Source organism: Ambystoma mexicanum, chromosome 12 (assembly GCF_040938575.1).
Source record: "Ambystoma mexicanum isolate Mex_15411 chromosome 12, UKY_AmexF1_1, whole genome shotgun sequence".
Taxonomy (NCBI): Eukaryota; Metazoa; Chordata; class Amphibia; order Caudata; family Ambystomatidae; genus Ambystoma; species Ambystoma mexicanum.
The window spans coordinates 254,324,349-254,348,035 of record NC_090936.1 but is presented as its reverse complement, the minus strand read 5'-3'; the positions used below and the strand labels follow the sequence as shown (position 1 = coordinate 254,348,035).

Sequence of the window (23,687 nt, the reverse complement as noted above, 5' to 3'; positions counted from 1 at the left end):
GATTAACAATTAGGTTTACTATGTGTGGTGTACAGGAAGTGAGGGTAGCAGGAGTTTTCTTTGCAGGAGTTTTGAGAGCACTGACAATGGCTATGGCTATGTGTTTGTCTTTGAGGTGGCAGAGTGTATGGATTTTAGGGGACTCTTGGATCCATTGGCTGAGTGTATGTTGAGCACTGTGGATTGGGTGAAAATCGTGAATTCCATGAATTTGAATTGTCATTGTATGGAGTGCAAGAGATGAAATGGGCGGATGTGCTTCTGTTTTGTGAAAATATGGTTCATTCAGACATCATTGTTCTTCATTTTGGAGGGAACAGATTGGGGTACGTCACTGGAATTTCATTGCAGTTTGCAATGAAGGAGACATTTGGAAAGTTGATGGAAATGTTTCCAAATTCTAAAATTATTTTTTTTTCGGATTGCTCAGAGACAAATGTGGATGCATTAAGATGTATTTTGTCTGCAGATGGAAAAAGCAAGGCGCAAAGTGCATAACGCTGTGTGTGCTTTTTTGCAAGATGATGGAATTTCATCTTTTCACAATGAGAACATTAAGTTTGCTATTGTGAACATTTTTTGGAGAGATAGAGTGCATCTAACTGATGTGGGCAACCAGATTTTTCTGCAAAACGTTCAAAATGCATTGAAGCAGTTTTTGTGAACACATTATAATTACTACATTGTGTAGAATCTTTGTAAGTTTAGTATATAAAACAAAATAATCAAAAACATAATTAAAAGACAAAAAAAAGATTTTTTTAAGAGGCACCATTTTTACATGAAAAACAATAGAAAAGATGTTCATGCCCCCACCCCACGGCTGGGATTTTTAAGGTGTCCGCAGACTACCACTCTGTCCGTGGACTATGAAGCTGCAAAGGTGCCTGTGACTTTTTTTCTCACTTCTCACTTCTCACTTCTATTTTTTTACTGGGAAAGTTGGCTCCTAAAGGTACATTTTTTAAGTGTTTTTTGGTTTTGAAATTTTTTGGGCTTTTCATGTTTTCTTCCAGGCTAGTTAATCTGCAGTGGGGGAGGAGAGACAGGGAGGGGGCACCAACCACAGAGATGAAGGGGCAGGTGGACAGAGGAAGATGTTGGGTACACCTTAATCAAGGTAGTTTGCAGTGTTCCTCGTGCTCCTTGACGGTGGCCTCGAAAGCACTCTGAAACTACAGATCAATGCTTCACAATACAAACATAGGACTATGACCCTTGAAAGGTAAGGATCAACAGCATTCTGTATGGCCTGTGAAGCAGCCGCAGGGATCCTCTGCCCCAAATGAGTATCATTTGTGGTAACAGGAGCAGTTGAAGATGCTGGGGTGGAGGATGTCAATCTACTCTTACCTGAGAAAGGTATTGCCTTTGTCAGAGCATTCAGGTGGTTAGATTTGGTGAGGCACCTTCCGGAAGTTGTCCCATAGAAATACAAGCCAGGTTTGCCGCGACTGAGCACAACTTTGCACCAAGTGCATTTCACCTTGCTTGCACAAGCCTTCGGGGTATTACCAATGGTCGTAAAAAATTGCCACACTCAGGACCCACTCTGAGTACTGGAGATAGGGACTTCCTCCACCTCATCCTCTTCTTCCTCTTGATCCTCATCTTCTGTATCCCTCTGCCTGTTCACCTGTCCAGGCCCTCCAGGTTGTTGTGGTGGTGGGGGTGATTGGGAAGCAGAGATGGCCATAGAAGATGCCATTGCAGCGCATTTAAAAAAATCTGCAGAGCAGTTGTTTCCCAAATGCTCTCTCCTCGACAGCCAGATTGAGAATTTTTTGTTTTGTTTCCGGAACTGCAGGATTGCTGCCGGGGACACCCCCGCGGCCCTTTATATTTTCCTTTTAAGAACAACCCAACCAAAATTCTAAGATTAGGTACTACGAAATGTCATACTTTTGAAAGTCGAAGTTTTCAAAAGTAGAGCATTTGGTAGTACCTAATTTCGGAATTTTGGTTGGGTTGGTCTTTTCAATTTGGTCTTTTTGGACAAAACCCATACATTTACCCACACACTATATTACCTCCTGGAACTAAATCTATTAGGCAGTCATGCTCCAGATGGGTGGGTTTGCTTCTCTGCCAAAGTCTTAATAAAGACATCTATATAGTCTTGGTCACAAGAGGATAATGCTGTAGTGGCTTCAACACAGTGCACAGACAAAAGGAAAGGGTAGAACGATCACAGCATGGACAAGGCTGTCCATATTTTAGACAGGCAAACAATGTTCATAACAGTAGACAGAATCAGTATTCACTGACCACTGCCCCAGTCTACACCAGATTATGTAAAGATGGCAAGGGAAAACCCAGGATCAGCCGAAACTGAGGGACATCGATGAGATCATAACCTATGATTTCCTTAAGGCTGCTAATGGTAATCATCACCACATCTTGGGTTTGTATGGTAATAGAACCTGAGTAATGTGCTATGTCATTCACTGCTTAAATCAACTCAGGTATTTGCTATTGCACAATGGCGATTGAGAAGCATTCCAATTCCTCAGTGGATAAGCATTTGCCTGCATCCGTTCCATGCTATTATTAATATTAATGACAGCATAATTACTTGTCATATACATACAGTGTTCTACATTTGACAAAATAAAGGCTGTAATTGGGTTGGAAGAATCCACAAAGGTTACGAAAGTGAACTAGGGTGGCTCTCCAATTTGTCATTACTACAGGTGAGTCCAAGTTTCAGACGGGGGACAAGATCTTTCTGTCCACTAGTCCACCCACAGACAACAAAAGAACTACTTTGGGTGAGTCTGTAAACAGAAAGGTAAAGGGGGAATGCTGCAGGGCTCCCTCCAGAAAGGGCGGCAAAGAAAACAAGAGACAATATTATTAAGACTAGTATTGCCCCTACCCTCTCCACCCTCCCTAACCCCCATTGCCCAGCGTACCTGTGAGAGGAAGCACCCTTCCAGATTCAGCCAGTTCAATGCCCCTGCGTGCAGACAGGTCTAGTGGGAAGCAAGAGCCAGACGCACGCAGGTAAGCAAGGTCCACACAACCAGGCAGGTCAACAGTACACCAAAACATCCAGAAAAGGTTCATAAAGTCACAGCAGAGACAAATGCGATCCAGGAGATCCAAAGAGGAATAGCAATCCTGTTTCTAAGGTAAGTCCAGAGTTAACATGCCAGGCGAAATCCAAAAGAAGTCCAAAAAACCAGTGCCAGCCTGATGATAAGATCCACAGCAATGAAACAAAATGTGTAGCGAAACGACGGGTCGAGGTAAATGCATGTCCAAGGAGCCAGAAGACCAGGAAAACGGAATGCCATTTACATGCTGTGAACATTTGAGAAGCTCAGCGGCACTCCAAACACAATACAAAACCCAGAGAAATGCAAAAAACAAAAATCACATGATAATGGAGAGTAACCCACAGCAGAGAACTGGCAGGAGCAGAGACTGATAGCTGACAAACTGAATGTCAGTTAAGTTTAACAGCATCCAATGGTAAATCCATGTTTTTAAGCTTTGCAAATTATGCTCTGATTCAAGCAACTGAGACTAACAATTTTTCTCACATTTACTGAAATGTAGTTCAAAATCATCAGAGAATCCCTATATGGTCACTCTGGGATTGCATTTATATCCAAAGCCAGAGGTTATAATAAAAGGTTAGTTTGGCAGCAGTCATTACCCTTTTTGTAGGGTATCAGATGTGTCTGGTGGTTATTTATTTCAAAGTCTTATAAAAGCCTCTTGCCCCTATGCCTCAAAGTGCTACAAGGAACATGATTTACAAATATACAAACATAGATAACAATCAAACAATAACAAAACAAAAACAAAATGGGCACAGTAAAAATTGACCGGTTTAGACCCATCAACCCAAAATTTCAGACAGTAGATCGAGCTCAAACTATGAGCCTGAGGTTCGAGGAGCCCCATGGCAAATATTTACACTATCTCAGATAGAGGGGCAAAGTACTGACTCTACATCCAACCACTATGCAGTCCCTGTTCCCCTGGGCACACACCAGTCATCCAGTTCAATCCTAAGCAAGAACTTCAAGTCAGAGCAGCGAACAACCACTGGCCCGGATCTTGCGCTAAGCCATGCGAGACCTTTGTTTCGAACAGCGTCTCTTGGTTCTCTCTGAACAGGTTTCATAACATTCGTAATGATGAAATTACAGTGGTCCAAAACCAGAGCTTTGATCGAGACATATTTAGGCATTGACATATTAGATTTTCTTGAGTGCAAACACCGTAGGTTGGCCGATTCAGGATTTTTGGACACACAAGGACCATCCGGACGTAGTTTCTCAGGAGCGACAGAGCAATAATTCTGTAGTTGCTTATTACCTGGCTGGGGGAAAGATAATGATACTTTCTTCACGGGTAATGTGGTCTCGGAGGTGGAACCAACACCAGGAACCACTGAGGTATACCCATGAATGTCAACTTCCTTTAAAGGCAGGTCTGTTTGAGATGAACAATTCACTTTGTTGATAGGCAGATGGCTCACGGGTAAAACCTGGATTGTATGAAGACTTTCTTCATAGGTGAGGTAGTGATATTTCTCAGCAGAAATGTCTAAAGATGAAAAAGCCAAGAATCAAAGCCCACAGCAGCACAACTAATCAGCTCGTTGATGAGGGTGACCTTCCAATCCCTCCAGGGCTCGGAGATAATGTTGTTCTCAGTGTCTGCCAGAGAGCCTAGTTAGATATTGCAGCCCCACCCAACTGTGGCGGGGTGTGGGGAATTGGCAGAGAGGTGGAATGCAGTAAAGCCCCCCTGCTATCGGGGTTAAGAGGAGGAACATAGCTGGGTTTAGCCACCCCGTCTACCCGGGGAGAACTTGCCAGGGAAGTGGGAGTCAACTATTCCACACAATATACTGCCACATGGGCTGTAGGGATTTTTTTTTTGTGACTTAGGAGTGACTTGTTAGAAATTGACCCAGCTCTTGGCCTTTACTGGGGGTTACCAAGAGCTTAGCAGGTGACCCCCTGGGGTCAGAAGATGTCTCAGTAGCTTAGCACAAATATGCTGCCTCCTATGTGCACTTAATGAAAGAACTTCTGACAATCGGTCCCCTACATGAGAGGACAAAATAGCCTGGGAAGCGGGCACAGAATTCATCAGGATAAGAGACATTACTATGCAGGACTTTCATTGAAAATGAACGAAACTGCTCTGGCGGGCAACACTGCAATGAAACGAAGTGAGGAAAGAAAAAATAAACACTCCACGTGGGTGCTACACCAGACGAGAGCATACCTACTACTCTGTGTCCTCCGTGCCCAAACCAGGTCAGGGTCGAGGTGCAGAGATCCACACACCCATTCCAATGACACGAGGCGGCAAGGGCAATGTAGCAAGGCGATGTAAAACCGAACGCTCCGGAAACACAGTCCCAAGGAAACAACACTGTAACTGCAAGCAGCACGGGACAACGCAGGCAAGCCAATTAGAAAAGAGCACCCTGCAGGAAAGCAAAAAAGAGGCGCAAGAGTGGAAATCAAACACTGGCAGCTGCACAATTTTCTCCAAAAATGATGTACCGAACGAACACCTCCGGAGTTGGGCAACGATCGCTGATAGGATGTATCTTACCATGGATTTTCCAAAGAATGCCATTACTTACAATTGCTGTTTTGCATGAGAGTCTCATACTTTCTCAAGAAGTAAAATATGTTTGTTTTCTTTTGGTTTTACTACAGAGTTTTAAAAGCAACATTTTAACTGAGTATCTGTGTGAGCAGCTGGTGCAGAAGTTGCAGTGTATAAACCGCTGTACCCTAGCAATTGAAAAGAAGTGGGAGGCCAGAAGCCGTTTTTTTTTTTACAGTTGCCCTTTGCAGGGCTGATCCTATTAGGTCTGTAGATGAGGAGTCTGCATGTAAATCTTTTGAGCAGGGTAAGAGCAATGTTCCTGTGGCGGGGGTCAAACAGGTAACTTTTCATTTCTTGTGGCATTTATTAGTCAAGAAAAAAGGACCTGTTTGTCACCAACAACACATGGATTTAGAAGCTCCAGCGATCACTTGGCTCCCCCTCAATATTAGCCCAAATACTATCTGACCCTGTTCCACACCCAAAGAAGCAAAATGTTTAGTCCATCTTCAAAAGGCACTCCAGAGCAGTCATTGTGGATGTCTGTGACTCATAAAAATCAAACACTTTAGCTTCCTATGGCACAAATCAGTCCATATTTGAAAACAACGGCTGCATGAAAAGTTGTTGACACTTTTGACATGTGACATTGTGTAGATTATGATTGTTCAACAAGGATATTGGCCCTCATTAGGACTCTGGCGCTAAACCATGGTGCTATTAGCACCATGGTCCATGCCGGAGTCCGCCATGGAGAAAGGGGGAATTACCACCCCATTCCAAGGTTGGTGGGGCGGTAATTCCCCCTTTCTCCATGGCCCTTCCCCATTTCCATTTTTGCCCCATAGGGCTCAATGGGAATGGGGAATATTGCGGTACCGTAATTTCCATCAAGGTCCCTTTGCGGGTCCCTAATTTGACGGCTGGTCCAGACCAGCCGTTTAGGTCGGGAGCCGCAAAGGGACCTCGTAGTAAGGTGTTAAGGGGTTAACGGCGCTGCAGCCTTTTACAGTGCTGTTAACCCCTTAACGCCTGGGTCGTAATGAGGCCCATTGTCTGTGATGTTTTTCAGCTCCTTGTAGGAACTGTTAGATGCTTTAAGAATGTTCCAATGTGTCTCGAGTTCCTTAGATTCATGGTGACAAGGGATCTAACGTCAACACATCCATCTAGATGGGAAGGTCCAACAAGTGTCACGTTTATAGAAATGGTTTTATCCAAGGTGGTCTCCTGATGGCTATATCTCTTCTGCTGCATACTGAGAACCCGAGAACCCCTGGAAATGGAGCCTAACTTCTTCTAGAGATTTTTAGATAAGGTGATTCTAAGTACATGTGTTAGGCTTACACCCAATATCATGACATTGTTTCACATGGATCAAGCCATCCTGATGCCAAGAGGGTTGTCCCTGGAAACGGCCAATGCAGAATGTTCAGGAAGCCAGGCCTTGATCTCATTTGGATTACTGGATCTTTACCACTAAGTACATTTCTATGTTTCATTAAAGAAACTCATCTCTATGGCTGATATTTTGAGTGGTAGTAATTACCACCACCCAAAAGCATTGCCACATGCAGTAATTAACCACGTGAATTTTATTCAAACCCCATGGAATTCTATGGACCTCCAAAATTGGGAAGTATTTTTGGCTCTGCATAAGTAGGATCCTGCAGACCACATGCAGTAACAATATTTATTTTTTGTCATATTATGGCAGAACATATAATTACGCCCTAAATCTTTCTTTATCTCCTATGGTCGAATTCACACTAAATCGTTGGATTTTAATGGTAACCTACGGCATCCGTGGGTGATTGAAAGATTACTTTGGGGGTCAAAGGAGCATCCACATCCAGAGTTACATCATCTCGCGCCTCTCAGTGCGGGGTGACTCTGAATGGCACCTGCAATGCAGGAACATCTTCCAGGCCATCTCTGTTTATTCAGCATTGCACATTGCCATTATAATAGACGTTTTTGAGTCTTAAGTTGTCTGAGTGAAAATTGTTTTAAGTCCGTTTTGTGTTTTTATTGAAGGATGTATTGTGTCCTATATTATTTCTGCTCCTCTCGAAGCTCACTTGTGGGTGCTGATTCAGCATGAGTATGCCCTCACCTTGTGATTGTTTGAATGAGGATTATTGTACAATGAGGTAATGTTTCATTACTTTTTTTGTAATTGCTACCACAGTCAATTTCTTCCCAATCATGGTCCACCACATCCCTCACCTAACCCAAAGTATCCTGGGAACTAAGCAGAATTATTATGGTTTTGGGGCTCTACATAATGATCTTATGAGGCACAGCCTCTTTATGAGATGAGGAAAAGTGAAATATTTCGATTTGCTTAAAGAGAACAACTGATTACTTCCATGAGAGTGGTGCTCCTTTCCAAGTTAGGACTGAGAAAAACATTGCTTAAATTAGGCAAAAAAGAGAGAACAAAGCAAGTAAATAAACATTCCATTTGACTTCAAATGTGGATTCAAACAAGAAAATTAGTGATGTCATGTGATGGGATTTGCTCCCCCTAGGATATGTAAACCAAATACTACATTTCTATTGGGACTTTGGAAATACAAGTTGGTCATTACATAGCTAACCGATTTCATCATCTGTACTCATTGTATCTCCTCTTTGTGTGGGGCTAACTGCCAGCCTTCACAGGTCTAACCCGTTACGTGTGGTCCACATTACAAACTCTGAATATGTTCCTTTTGCTTGTTTTCCATGAAGATAGGAAGACACCACTTTTGGAATAGTCACCCATGCTGTTGCTTTTTCTTCTGTCTTATTGCAATTACTGTTCCATCGTCAATATTATACACAATAACTTTAAACGTAATGCTTACCTCACCTCAATGGCAAGTGCACATTTCGGATTCATTACTGTGCATGGGCATGGCATTAACAGTTCTATTTTCTTCAGTTTTCGCAGTAGGCCTTTTGAAAAGGCAATGGCACAGCAGTTCAAAGGAGGGAACAGTTATAAAATACACTTGACAAAATTATGAGAATTTAATCACTCTCCAGACCAAGCATGGGTATTCAAATAATGTTGCACATTAACCTCTAGTTGCTGACTTAAGCATTTTGTCAGCATTAGGAATGATATAATTCATAGGCCCGTTCCAGTGAGTTATTGCACAGCTTCATATATTTCACAGAAATCCCTTAGGTTTTAAGAACTTGCTCTGGGTACTCTGTGTTCTGACATGAGAAATCATTTTAGAAATAAAAAAAGAAATTGCACATGACTTTCAGTGTTTCGATGATGAGAAAATTAATGTTAGGAATGTTTCCATTCTCTTTAAGGGATATATTGGTCATCCCAAATTAGTCGGAAAATGCAAAGATGTGTGCATGGCCCATACATTTAGAACAAGCAATTGAATTCTAAACATTGACTATTAGCCTCTTGAGATTAACTAAATGTATACTCTTTTTATTTTCTGTCTTTATAGTGTATTTTGTATTTTCAGTATCCTAAGGACTTTAGCCTGTCCGACTAGAGCTACTCCTGTCAGCCATTTTCCTGGGGTAATCTTGCTTTAATGCTTAAGTGTGCTCAGAATCCTATTCCACTGCCTGTGCCGTGCCAACACACAGACTCTTTGACTCTGACTATTGTTATAGCCATCTTTGGGAGAACACAGAGAGGGACTTGAGAACTCTTGGGGCCAGAGGAATCCAGCAGTTATGTGATGCAACCCAACTCCTGGAGGTGGGATATGGGTCTCCCCTCAGTCACTGCTTCAGCTGCACTGCAGTCACTGCTTTCCTTCAGGTGATATTTTAGTTAGGGGGCGTGGCTTGGCGGCCATGCGATAGACGCATCACCTTGGAGCTCCCGCATGATCGGACAAGCCGATACATCATGCTGGCTGAATGCGCAACTTGAAGAAACACAAAGGAAGGATGCCTAAAGGTCTGGAGCTCAGTTGGCGAGAATCCTAGGTGAAAATGGAGCATACAGCAGTCGAGAGAGTCCGAAGCGAGCACTGCACTGCCTCACAAAATGGCGGGCGGGACTCGTTCATCGAACTGATGAGCCCTCATTGAGGCATCTCACGGAGCAGCATCGCACAATGAGCGGGAGGTGAGAGAAGCTCAGCATCGACACAGACGGGGGCACCAAAAGTGAAATTGGACCCCTGCTTGATAGGAAGGTGATCCCAAGATACCTTGTGGTGGCTGGCCCCAACCCGGACCGCTACGAGGTGAAAGTCTGGGTGAACAAGATCCTGGGAGGACACCGCGACCGAGAGTGCGGAATAAGAACTGCGAAAGCGGATACCGGGCAAGTGAAGCCGAAGGAGCGGGACCGCAACACAGAAGGGCTGAGAAGGAAGGAACGGAGGGCGGAGCACAGGCTTCCTTGCCCTGAGACGCCGACAAGGCAAGTTTGCTGAGAGCATTCCAGGGACTCCACACTGCGACCTGGTAGGAAGCAGACCAACACCCTGCAGTGAGCGAGGATGCGCCCACAGGGACCCTGAAAACAGACCCGCTGGAGCGAGTCAAGAGACGGGAACAAACGTGGTCCGTTAATAACAGGTGGTCAGTCAAAAGGCTGAAAAAATAATACCGAATTACAAAAATCTCGAAAAAAAAATCTTGAAAAAAAAATATTGAATTATTTATTTATTTATTTATATGTGTTTTTGGGGTCAGGTAAGTAAAAAAGGGTTAAAATAAAAAAAAATAGAAAAAGGGGGGTTGGAGGGAACCCCCCCATTTCGAAAAAAAAAGTCAAAAAAAATATCGAATTTTTTTTTATTTCGGCCTTTTTTTTCGAGATTTTTTTTTCGAGATTTTAAAGTTCAGTATTATCACTATAAACCCCGTTAACAACTTTTCCGGTGCTTGCCCACTTATATCCCTCAGGCATACACCCAAGCCAGAGGTGGCTCTGGCACCGAGGGGATCAGACGGAATGACGGAGAGCAGGAAGACTACGAGGGGGCTGGAAGCCGTAGCCTAAATTAAAACAGGCTTGCACAGCGCACCAGAGACAATTAAGGACACAGCAGGCATACAAGAACGCATCTGGAGCACTGGAGGGGTGTCCCCCCCCGGAGCTAGCAGTAACACATAGACTCTGGGAATCTACGAAACCCTGACAGGGGGAGGAGTGCCTTAACGGAATAGTGGAGGGGCATGGAAGGCGGAGACCCATGGAGGAACTGGAGGGAAGCTGAGAGGTGGGTGAAACAGAGTGCGCTGTGACGCAGAGCGGCCCATTCACCACAGTCGTCTTCAAGTAAGTGGCCTACATAGGTGGTAAGGGACGATTGAACAGAGAAACAAAACACCTTGTATGTGGGAGGATATAGTCCATTGGCCCACAGCACCATGACTATCCACCAGAAAGGGGCCCTCGGCCCACACTGGCATGGACACAATTAGAGAAGCGACAAGAGGTGGGTGAATCAGCGTGGGCTGAGACTCTTATCACCACTGGTAGCAGCCACCAGCGGGCGGCCTACAGGGCAGAGCGGAGAACGCTCAAACCACCTAACAACAACGCCTCACACATGGGAGGGCACAGTCCATTGGCATAGAGTGTTACGGTCGCTCGCCACAACAGAGGCCTTGTCCCGAACCAGCATGGATACACCCAGTGTATAACCGAGGGAGGGGCAGAACGGCAAGAGTTGCGACAAGTTAAGTAAAGGGGGCCCAACCGCCACTGACATGTGCCATATTGTTGGCGACACACATCAGCGGGTAAGGATCGCCTGCACAGCATAACAATAAAGCCACAATACGTGGGGTCCCACAGTCTATCAATTCATAAGACCACATCTATTTGCTGCAAAGGCATGGACACAAGAGTACAATCATATCCACGAGAAGCACAAACTGCCTTCACGCAAATGGAGGCAGTCCTGAAACGGTGCACAAATAAAGGGCAAAAAGAGGCGGCTACACAAGCAACAGCAAGCAGCAGGGGACGCCTGATCCGCAACATACTGTCAAGACACCGGCTAGTAGCAACAGCGTCAGTCGTACGGTGGGGAAGCTGGGGCCCTGACACAAACACACAAGAACCACTGGCTCAGGAATGCCAGAGAAACAGAAAGGCGGAAAAGGATGACAAATCAGAATGGGGGCATTCACCCGGAAGAATGACGCGCCCCAGCCCGAGACACCGGAGGCCAGCACGAGCACATCCAACTCCAAACAGTCGGAGAAGGGGTAGGGCCCCATATCTCAAAGCCATAGCGGCTCTAAAGACTTCATTGGAGTAAAAAAATGGACACAGTGATTGTAGATGTAGGGCTCCTCAGGCAAGATGTAAGGAACCTGGTGGAGAGGTTGAACACGGCGAAACATCAGGTGCAAAGCAACACAGTGAACGTCACGACCGCTCAATCCCAAATGGCAGAGGTGCTAGACCACATCCGCACCCTGGAACATAGGGCTGAAGATGCAGAAGGGAGAGCCTGAAGTAACAACGTGCGCATAGTGAGGCTAGCAGAAGGGGAGGAAGGCAGAGACCCCATGAACTACATATAGAATCTACTGCTCCAAGAAGTGGGGACTGGGAACCTATCCCAGGGCTTTGTGGTAGAGAGGGCACATAGAGCTCTGACCAGGAAACCCCAGCCATAGGCGCCCCCAAGACCCATGATTGCAAAGATTATGAACTTCAATGATCCCGAAAAATTCTTGGCATTTTCAAAGGACGGAGCAGTGATAATGAGGAACGCCGCAAGAATAACTATCTACCTGGACTACACAGCACTGGTGCCAAAGCAAAGGGCACAATTTTGTCCGACAAAGGAGCGCCTTTCGGGCCGGCAAAGTGAGATTCATGCTGCTGTACCTGCCAAATTGAAGGTGCTACATAATGGCAGATCATATATCTTTGAGACCGCGGCCGATGCCCACGAGTGGATGGATCAGCAGGGGATCCCACAACTGAGAGCTGGGAACGAGCAGAACAACCGGAATGCAGCCCTATAAGGTACAGAGAACGATGCAGACAGAGGAACCACATTAAAGAAACATGAACCAGCAGTTTGATGAGCAGCAGCTGACAAACTCAGAGGGCTGGCCGCCAGATGCCACGAATGGAACCCTACAATGGAACAAATTGCGAAATACCCATTTTAAGGCATCACGCTGCAGCGAGTGCACCCACAGGAAGGAGGGTGGCGCAAGGAAATCGGTGGAGCCTGAGCAGGGGGTGGGAGGCCAGGTGTTTGTTATTAGTTATAGTTAGTGTGTGGTCAGGTTGGCTGGTAGAAGGCAGGAGTGGAGGAGGAAGCACCAAGCAACATGGACTGTCAGGGTCCTCTCATGCTGGGGTGAATTGGTAGTCCTTGGGGGAGTTAGGCCTTGGTTTAGATAAAGAATGTAAATTAAATGAAGATACAGCTTGGGCCTTAACGTTGATGTTCAGAGTGTTGATTTCAGCCCAAGCCAAGATGGAGGAAACAATCAGTAACCTGATTGGTTAAGAACTTCATAAGGTCAGTTGAGAAACATTCTCAACTATCTTTCATTGTCAACTCTTCAGCTGAGTGGTTCAGGATTAAGGAGGTTCCAGGTGTAGGCCTATTTCCACAGTCCTGATTACAAGTTCAAGTCCACAAGAAGAAGATTTAACTAGAAGGCATATTTGTGAACATTATCAGAGCTAAGTTTACATTTCATATGTTAAAAGACTTCTTGTGCAGCCAAAAGTAATGTAATTTCATGTTCATCACAAAAGTAAAATTAAGGAAAGCTATAAGTTTCATGTAGTTGCTGTTTTAGATAAACTTTGTTTCAATATTTGACATGGCCAGACTGCAATGCGTTCGTAAGTTCCCTAGCTTGAAAGTTGCATTGAAGCGGAAAGGGTTAGTGAGTTTCCCTGTTCATTATTAGATCTGACAGCTTCCCGCGTGTCCGTTTGGTTTGGTAGATGAAGGAGAACTGTAATAATACCCTTCGCTGTACGTTAATTTAAAGGTTGCAGTCGATGCCCTTTCCTAGTTATCTACTTTTAGTTTTGTATTTTTCGCAACATTTTAATGTGTGTGAAGTGTCATTTGATCTTCCCGAGGTAGTTTAAGGCTGTGATAATACTTGGGGGGCAGTATCGTGTTCCAATCTTAATTGAAGTGCTTACTACAAGGTAACATGAACGCTGCATAGTTTAGTTGATGGGACGCGTGGTTGGTGCGGAAATTGAAACTGGATTTTGGCAAGCACGCTGCAACGAGTGCATACGGGAACTGAAGTCTGTTTCCCGGATGAACTTCATTGAAAGCTCTGTCATGGATATTTAAATAGTTTGTTGGGTTTCTTCCTTTGACAATTTCGTGGCGACTCCTCATACGTTCCGTGGAGACAGGAGTGTGGTTGTTCGGAGCGCAAGGAACGTGAGACTTCTACAACTATAAGAGCCACTAGCAAGTGTGGTTGGACTGCAAATGAATATTAAAGATTCTAAGCAGAGAAACAGTTTCAAGGAGCCTAAATGAAAAAACAGTTCATTGTGTGTGTTAAAGAAAGCAACATTTTCTTCTTTTGAAAAGACATTTAGCACTTTGAAGGGCACCTGTTGTACTTGATTAATAACCATGTCCAGGTTAAGGAAACAGGATATTCAGGTTAAGGAAACAGGATATTCCTTTAAAAGGAAACTGATGACTCAACGTAGTTTACAGACAAGAGTTACTTTAAAATAAATTACGCTTTAATATACAAGAAGAAAAACCATAACCTTCCTCTGGGTAATAATCATAGGAAACACAGAAAGGAAACTGACGCCTCAACGTAGTTTACAGACCAGAGTTATTTTTAAATAAATTACACTTTAATATACAAGAAGAAAAACCATAACCTTCCTCTGGGCAATAAGCAGAGGAAACACAGTTAATCATTTATTCAGCTAATAGATAATAGAAGAGTGGGTTAGGTGTCATATGTGGTTAATTCATGTATTTCCCCTTTATTATTTTCTCTACTGAAGATATCCAGAAGGTGCGGAAGGAATCTGTGACTTCATTATTTTATCCACTTTACCCCAGAGGTGTGGAGTGCTCAACTGTTTTTGGAGTAGTTCAGTGCTTCACGCTTTTGAGGGTCTGTGAGGGTTCAGCAGCTACTGCAGGCCTACAATCAAGACTGGGACATGGACAAGGCGCTGGTGGCGGACTAATAGAGACACACCCCAACAATTGAAGTCAGGAAAGAACATCAAGGCAGTGGTCCAGTATAGAATCCGTGCAGACAAGAATTAACATGGAGGGGAAGGGTCAGAACCACCCCAGCAGGAGGAGAGCAGCTGAGGAAGAAATGGGAGAGCCAGCTGCCAGACATAAGACAGCACATGGGTCCATCGAATAGGCGGGCCGCAGGACACAGTAAACAAATGGGCCAATAAAAAGCCATCATGGCTACCTGGAACGTCAGGGGACTGAATTCCTATGTTAAGAGACTAAGGGTGTATGTCTGGCTGAATAGGGAGAAAGTTCAAATCGCAATGCTGCAAGAAACGCATCAGACAGCTGAAAAGTTAGTCAAAAAATGGGGAGGACAAATGTACAGCTCAACATATTCTAACTATGCCAGGGGTGTGCTGACGTGGTTTGCCCCAGGAGTACCCTTCCAGCTCATAATATCGGATAGGGATCGGATGACAGAATGGTAATAGTACACGGAATGTTGGAGAACGGAGAGGTGTGCCTAATAAACACATATGCCCCCAATCACGACGTGACAGAGTTCTTCAAGACACTTCAGCTGGCCCCATTCAGGGAATCGTCATTTATTTGGGTTGGAGACTATAACTGCACACTGAACCCACTGTTGGACAGATCTGACACCAAGCAAAGAAAGCCAGCACCACCGGCCAGGGCGCTGCAGAAGGTCCTGGACAAGCTGGAACTGGAAGACGTCTGGAGGAAGGTACACGCAGACACCATGGGATACACACACTACAGCACAACACCCAAATAGACTATCTATTCACGGGCAGGGAGACTCTGGGGGAATTCACGGGGATACATATCAAAGCATGAACGCTATCCGACCACGTCCCGCTGGTAGCAACATGGTCATACACATACAGGGGGACCCCCATACCCACATGGCACCTGAGGGTGGAGGCGCTGACGGACAGGGATTTCCAAGAGCATATCCGAGTTACGATAAACCACTATTTTGAATATAACGCAGGGACGGTGACAGCATGGGAAAGGTCTGGGAAGCCTTCAAAGTGGTGGTCAGGGGAGCTGCGATATGGAATGCAGGAGGACTCAGGGGAAGCATTCTGGCATGCCTGGGGGAAATAGAGTGATAGAATGCGTAGAGACACAGGCAGACACGATTGCGGAAGAACTGGGGGAACTCACTATTCTGAGGTTGCAGTTCAATGCTGCTTGGACTATGGACTATGGGACTATGGACTATGGGAAGTATATACAGAGGCTACACTCAAAGGGTGATAAGCCCAGTAGGCTTTTAGACTGGCTAACCAGGCAGGAAAGCAGGCATGACCCAATAAATGTAAATAAAGATGACCAGGGGATGGAAGTGAGGACCCAGGAAGGGATGCATGAGGTATGTTCTCAATTCTTTGAAGGGTTGTACTCCCGGAACCAGGATGCAGAGGTGGGGGACATAGCCGACGCCCTGGTGGAGATTAACCTTCCCATGCTAATGGATAAGCAAGCACAGACACTGGAAGCACCCCTCACAGTAGAGGAAGTGATGGCTGTAATAGCTGATCTCCCAACAGGCAAGTCCCCGGGACCCGACAGGTTACGCAGTGAATTTTACAAGAAATACAAAGACACCCTGGCCCCACGATTGCTAGATATGTATGAGGAGGCCGACGAGAGAGGACAGCTACCGAAGAGCATGTCAGAACCGGTAATAATACCTATATTAAAGCCAAGCAAACCACCCCTTGAGTGCGGCCCCTACAGACCGATCTCCCTGATAAATCAGGACTCCAAAATCTTGACAGCAACCCTAGCCAGTCGACTTAAATGAGTCATACCTACATTGGTGCACTCAGATCAAACGGGTTATGTACGGGGGAGGAACACAACGTGGAATCTGCACAGACTCCAACATATAGTAGAGAGTACAAATCAGAGACAGGGAGAATGTGTGGTGGCGTCACTGGATGCCATAAAGGCCTTGACTCCATAAATTGGAACTGGTTGCTGGGCATGCTTGCCCACTTTGGGATAGGAGAGGGATTCCTACGCTGGATAAGGATCCTATACAGGGATCCCAGGGCAAGGGTGAAGACAGGCAGACCCATCTCGGAGGGGTGGAAAGTCTGCAGGGGTACAAAACAGGGATGCCCACTATCCCTGATGCTATATTTACTGGCCCGGGAACCATTTGTGGCTTTTCTCAGGGCAGAGTACAAAGATGCTGGAATAGAAACAGATGGAGTAGTACACCAAATTTTGATATATGCTGAGACATGCTCCTCTATGTCGCGAACCTGTGGGTACGCTTGCCGGACCTGCTAGAAGCCTTGGGTGTGTTTGCGAGATTGTCGGGAATCTCTATTAATAAAGGGAAGTCCTTGCTGTTCCCCCTAGTGGATTTGGGATGGGCTACCCTTGACCAACTCCCCAATCTGGGCCTCACATGGACGCTACACACCTTTCGTTACTTGGAAGTGGACATACATCATGACACCACAGAGACGCATAGTGCTAACACACAGGTGGCCCAAGACAAAATAGGGAAAGCAATTGCATTCTGGAGGACGCTCCCACTGGGCATGATAGGGAGAGCGGCCCTACTGAAGATGACGGTACTGTCCACCTGCTAAACTACTTCACTAATATCCCACACAACATTCCCTGGTCCTTTTTTCCTGTGGGGTGGGGGGAGAAATAGAATAGCTCTGAACACATTACAAAGGGATTATGAATGGGGAGGGATCAGGTTGCTGGATTTTGAACGTTATTACTTGGCAGGACAACTCCAATCTGTGGTAAGGTGGCTGGGAGACGATATATCCACAGACACTGCTTTTTCAGCCGGCAATACGACAATACTACCTGAGGGAGCTCTTATGGATAGAAAAATCCTTGACCAAATCACTCCCCACCATGGTCAAATTGGCTATGGAGGAGGGCACGGAAAACCCAAGGGACACAAGACCCCTGCTCCAGGCAAATTCCCCTCGTGGGATTAGTCGACGCCCGCACGGAATCTCTAGCACATATCATGCACAGTGGGAAGAGAAGGGAGTGGCCCAGATCGGGGACTTATGGCGAGATGGACAGTGGGTGGACTTCCAGACCCTGATGAAAGAGCAGGACATACATAGAAGCCAATTTATATTGTACAACAGCATGGTAAGGACGATCAGGAAGAGGTGGAAGACCATACCCGAAGATGAAGACACAGAGGGGGAGATGGACGCGTGGTACAATGTGTTGGAAGGGGGACATACAACATCCAGACTTTATGAACAGCTCCTGGTCAGCAACAATGCAAGAGAGCTGCAATCATGAGCAGGATGGGAGGTGGAACTCCAGAGAACCTTCACAGATGAGGAATGGCGCAGAGCCCTCCACTATGTAAAGAAAGTCTCCAGGAATGCGAGGTTCAGGCAATTGCAGCGTTATCTTATACACAGAGCATACCTAACGCCCAAGAGAATGTCTAACATGGGTAGCAAGCAAACCCAGAGCTGCCCGCGCTGTGCAGCAGAGAAAGCTGATATGCTGCACATGCTGTGGTCCTGCCCAGGGATAACTAATTTTTGGGACACTGTTAAAGATAGGGCAGCGGAAGGCAGAATTCAAATACAGGTGTAGTCGCCAGAGTCCTAGCCACTGAGCTTGTTCCCAAGGGGTGGCAAACAGGGGGCACACATGGCAAAAATGAAAGACTTAATGTGTATACTGGTGAAGCGTCGCATAGCAATGGCATGGAACACAAGAATGGGGCTGACAACAGAAATGTGGTGGGAAGATCTGAAGAAAAGGATGATAGCTGAAATATCAGTGTGGACTAGAGCATCGCAAAGGGGTGAGGGTGAAAGTGGGCCAAGATACTTGCATGGAACTCCAACCTCAGCAGCAAGAACACAGGAGCTGAAAGCCCCGATAATGCATTGGCCTGATCACAAGAGGACAGAGATACAATTTAAGCCCTAAGCCATGTGCACTAGGGAACTGGCTGAATTGAATAATCAGAGAAACTACAACACCTAAAAATAAATGGAAAACAGGAATTTGCAATTGGGGTGACGGTGGAACCATAAAGCATAGACAAATCAGACTACCCGGGGCTAATGGTGAAATTGATCTATCAATCAAAACTCTCACTGGAACAATTCAAGTCCATAGCAATAAATAAAAAGACGCCAACACAATATACTATGTGGGAGTTAGGATCGTGTTCTAGACAGCTGGTGTTGTAATAGTGAGACAAGTGGGAGAGGCAGAAGGGAGATTTGAGGGGAAAGGGTGGATAAAACAACAAATCTATACTGTAAGAGACTGAGACTTGTAGGAGAGAACAGAGCAAAAAGCCTACTGGGGGCCTTGACCCAGAAGCTGGCAGGAGCCAGAGCCCATGACAGAGAAGGAGCAAGACAGGAGTTTGCTGCGGGCTGCAGCTCAGATCCTAATGGTAGTTCCAAGCTGCAAAGACGCAACAGTTAAGACGAATCTTGCAACCTTGAGAGATTCAGAAGAGCCTGCAGTGGGCTCAAAACCAGGAGAACAATCATTGGCTGTAGGGGGGTCATAATTACTGCTTCCTGAAAATGGCCCAGTTAGAGAAGTGAGAAAGTCCTACCCAAAAAGAGCACTAGTATAAGATGGGAACACTCATGGTCTTGCCCCATTAAGAGCACCAGGAGACCTCAAGAGCAAATGAGGCAGTTTAAAGGTCTGGGCCAAGTAGGATTGCATCAAAGAGCTAGAGTCCTGACAGACTGCTCAATGTTTGAATCACCTACCATATACAACTAACGGGCAGAAAAAATTCCCTGAGAGTGTGTGTTCTTTCAAGGACACTTTCCCGGGTGCAGACCCCTTGAAATTGTGTATATTTGATGAGAGACTGAACATTGGATTAAGTACATAAGTTCCCCTTAAAATAGCACTTTCACTGGACAAGATGTATCCCCCCACCGTGACATACTTAACAAAGAATCCCCTCTTTTAATTTGGATTCAATTAAGTATTCCCAGTTCCACCTTGCAAAGATTTAATAAAAGCATTGCATTATTGAATTAGTCTTGTGTATTGCATGATCTGTTGTACCGACTTTATGACAAGATGATGTGAAAATGCGACACAGAGAACCCAACCCATCCTTTACACTCATAAAATCAACTCCTTTTCTTAAGGTAGTATGCATATGCCTGAGACTAAGCAGCCTTACTGAGCTGCCTCTAGGGCAGCTGGCTTTGGCCTGGATAGCACAAATAGTTTGGTGGTGCATCCCTAAAGCTATGCTCTGGTTAAAAAACAACTTTAAAATGTTGGCTTCATGTGAAATATATGAGTGGGGGTTGCCCATGTCAAAGCTAGCCACTACACACTGCAACAGTATAGGTGCAGGGGTCCTATGCCTAGGCCCATGGATGCTTTAATGCATTTGTTAATCAACTCTGGCACTCACCCGGTCTCGAGACACAAATCTTGTTCTCTTTTCCTTTGCTACTTCCCTGTGGCCTGTAGAATGCTTCTATCCTACTGTAGTGTCATCATGCAGATTTAATTGACGTGTGTGCTTCTGATCACCTACTGAATGGTCCAACATACTCAGATGCTTTTTATGTGTGGGGATGTAGAAGATCAGGCCAATGAATATCTATTGATTAAACACCTGGATCCCAGGAATACCTTACTCTATCACCCCACTACTAAACTCTCTGGATGCTCGGATACTTCCTCAATAATTGTACAACCTGTGCAGCTTCTCTTATCATTGTTTCTTGTGGGCAACTTCTCCCATGTACAACCTACATCCTCATGTATCTTACTCTCCTTGTGCCAATTCACCCCTTGCACACTGCCACCATGTTGAGCACACCTTCCACAATGCACCTTCCTTACCTGAGCGCCTTCTCCCACCAGGCACCTTCCCTAACTAAACTCCTTCACAAGAGCACCTTCCACGCCTTACCAATCAATGCCTGAACCACACACATGATCCTTCAGTTCCTGTGTGCCAACCTTTCTGTTGCTCCTCCTTGCCCAACTCTCTTGTGTTCTTTCTTTTGTTCTCTTTCCTCCCATGTGCTCTATACAACTGTACTGCATGCTCCTATTCTACTTCTGTTCTCCTTCCTCCAGTGTACTTCTCCCTTCTTTGTGCTCTTTTGTCACCCTGCTCTGATTTACAACTTTCTCCACCATGCTCCTCCCTGTGGGAACAATCACTCAATGCTGCTTTTTCACCTACGTACCTTCCTAGTCTGTGCATTTCCCCCATCCATGCACCATTCTTACACTCATTCTGTCAATGCTCTTTACCACTGTGCTTCATCAATCCCAATCCCCCATGTTCTCCAAAGTAATAGTCATACTGGATAATTGAAGAGTTATCTTTGCCATTACCATTGGGGCAATAGTTAACTACTTAATGTCCTAGCAGCCTAGCTGTGTGTTTTTGTAATTAGGAGCACGGGGCTTGTCTGGACGCTAGATTGGCAATGATTGCTCCAGTCATTTATGAACCATTCACTGTCCTTGCATGCTACATGTTTAATGCCCAAAACAGAAGCACATCTTGTAATAATTATTCACAATTAATTTGCCTTTAGTCCTTTTTACACATCCTTTTCAAAGTGAACCATTGACATTGTGTATAGCCCTCTGTTGAACAACCCTGTGTGCTCTTTCCTTTGGTTTTGGTTTTCCTATTCCGATTATCATCCCCCAGTGACACGTTTCTCCTTCATCTTTCTCTGGCCATGCCCTGTCTCCTCCAACACATACATATACTATCACAAATCCACAATTATTGTATTTTTCTGTAGTATTTGTTTTTGAGGAGCATAATGGGTTGCAAACTCTGCATGTCCTGTTTTTTCTACCCAAAAAAGATCCCTTAGTGCCCCTAACATTGTGCTGGTTCTAATGGTGTAAAGGTGCGGCCTCCACAAAGCAATCCAAGGAAATAACACAAAAGTTCACAACTTGCAAGAAAAATGTTATTCACAAAGGAACAGTCAGGAAATGTCAGACAACTCTGTAGAACTGAACTCCAATATACTCAACCCGCCCATCCCGGGCTACAATATGTAAGGTGTAAAACTGCAGAATTTCAATATTTTACAAATGCAACAGGTCATGATCTGGGTGCTATTTTAATTGTCATGTGAAAGAGGAAGACTCCCAATCAGATCGGTCAATGTATAGTGTTCTTTAGGGGGGTCAATGACGATTAACCATTGAAAAATGCTCAAGCGGTTATTATTGTTGCATTTGGTAGTGTTGAATATGTTAAGTAACACACTAAGTGGTGTTCTTTGTTTGCTTTTATTGGTTCCACAGGCTCATTATACATACTGATGCTAGTGGAGGATTTATTCCTGTTGTCCCACCCACGATCCTGAGAAGTGTATCTTGGGGGTGAGTAGGGCCTTTGTGTGTATTAATTTCTAACACAATGTGACATTTTCTGTCACCTCGTTTAAGAAATAGGGATGACATTGTTGTTTTTATTATTGATTTTTAGATTTACTATTGGCCCATATACGTAAAGAACAGGGTGGGGTATTTGCTCCAAGCCCAACGTCCTGAAGATGGTCTCCGACCGAAACACGTGTCGACGTTTTTCTGAAAAAGATATCTGGTGGAATTCGATACCAGTTATACAATGACACTCGATACTATGGACTGGGTCATTGCTGAATAGGCCAAAGGAATACATTTGTTGTAATGAACATGGGATGTAATGATATTTTGAATACCTATTGTGAAAACACTAGGGCTTTTTATATTCAAAGGTCTGAATGAGTGTTATATGTGGTTATGAATGAGGGTATGAATTGATTGATTTTTATGTGATTTTATGATATTAGTATGAATTTTTTTGTGATTAATTAATTGAATAAAACGTGATATGTATTAAAACTTAATCAGTGTCATCCCGTTCTACTGATCCAATTTCTGTGATAACTGTATAATACCTGAAGGATCAGGGATTCTAGTGCAGGTCTACCCCTTTACTTATTTTTCTGCATCCCGTAAAGGAAAACTCTCGATGAAGTTGTGCACATCGGACGGTGCTGTGAGTGCAGGACGCTTGGATGATTGCTGCAACCCATGTGTGATACATGCCTGGGGTAGAACACAATATGCCCTTTTCTGAAAATGAGATTGTCATGTTTAGTTTTCTCATAATATCTCTGCCCAATATATTAATCAGTGTCTGTTTTGAATGCAACAAGGGTGCTACAACTTCTTGTGTGCCTATTGTGAGGGGAAAATCCCTGCATGCCTATTATTCTGTACGACAAAGGCAATCTTCCCTCCTTAACCATTTAACTGCTAAGGAAAATGCTCATAATGGGCATTCCCATGCATCTAGGACGGGCAATCTCATCCATAGCACTTAAGGGGTTAATGCAGGACTTGGTAGTCGCTATGTCGACCAAAAATGAAAATGTCCTGTCCCTGCGAACTGTGGTTCCTCTTCCGGGTCTGCAGTTACTGATAGAACTGGGCAGGTCAGAGCCCTCTGTGGGCTTTTTTGATTGGGCGTTTTGATTGGGCAGGCGTATCTGTGCCTGGGAATATAAAAGTGTTTGTTCCAAACACTGTGTGGGAAACCAAAGGGTGTAGCACCGACTTGTCCCTTAGGATCTGTCATCCAGGTGGCCAGGGCACAGCCATCACTATTGGATCCAGAACGCAGGGGTGGACCAGTCCGGGAGGATCACCTGGATGATGTGTCACTGGGGAGTGGGAGTGGGGGACCCAGAGGAGGGACGTGGTAACCCTGTACCCATTGCCCTGTAGAACACTTCCATTCCATGTACTATTTAGGAACTTTAGCCCCCCCTTTCCTACACACGCTCTGCTGCATGGACAAAGCACTTCAGGGAAAGACAGACTCACACACAACCAGTCCTTTTGACATGTCCCACCAAT

The 23,687-nt window shown here is 45.0% G+C and overlaps 1 long non-coding RNA gene across 1 annotated transcript in view; it reads left to right on the top strand.

Annotated features, from left to right (window-relative positions):
* Positions 1–22,569, top strand: part of LOC138512958 (uncharacterized) — a 49,799-nt gene extending 27,230 nt beyond the window's left edge. The window contains exons 2-3 of the long non-coding RNA XR_011281634.1: positions 22,086–22,163; positions 22,270–22,569. This is a non-coding gene — a long non-coding RNA (uncharacterized lncRNA). The remainder of the gene's footprint in view (positions 1–22,085; positions 22,164–22,269) is intronic.
* The last annotated feature ends 1,118 nt before the right edge of the window (positions 22,570–23,687 follow it).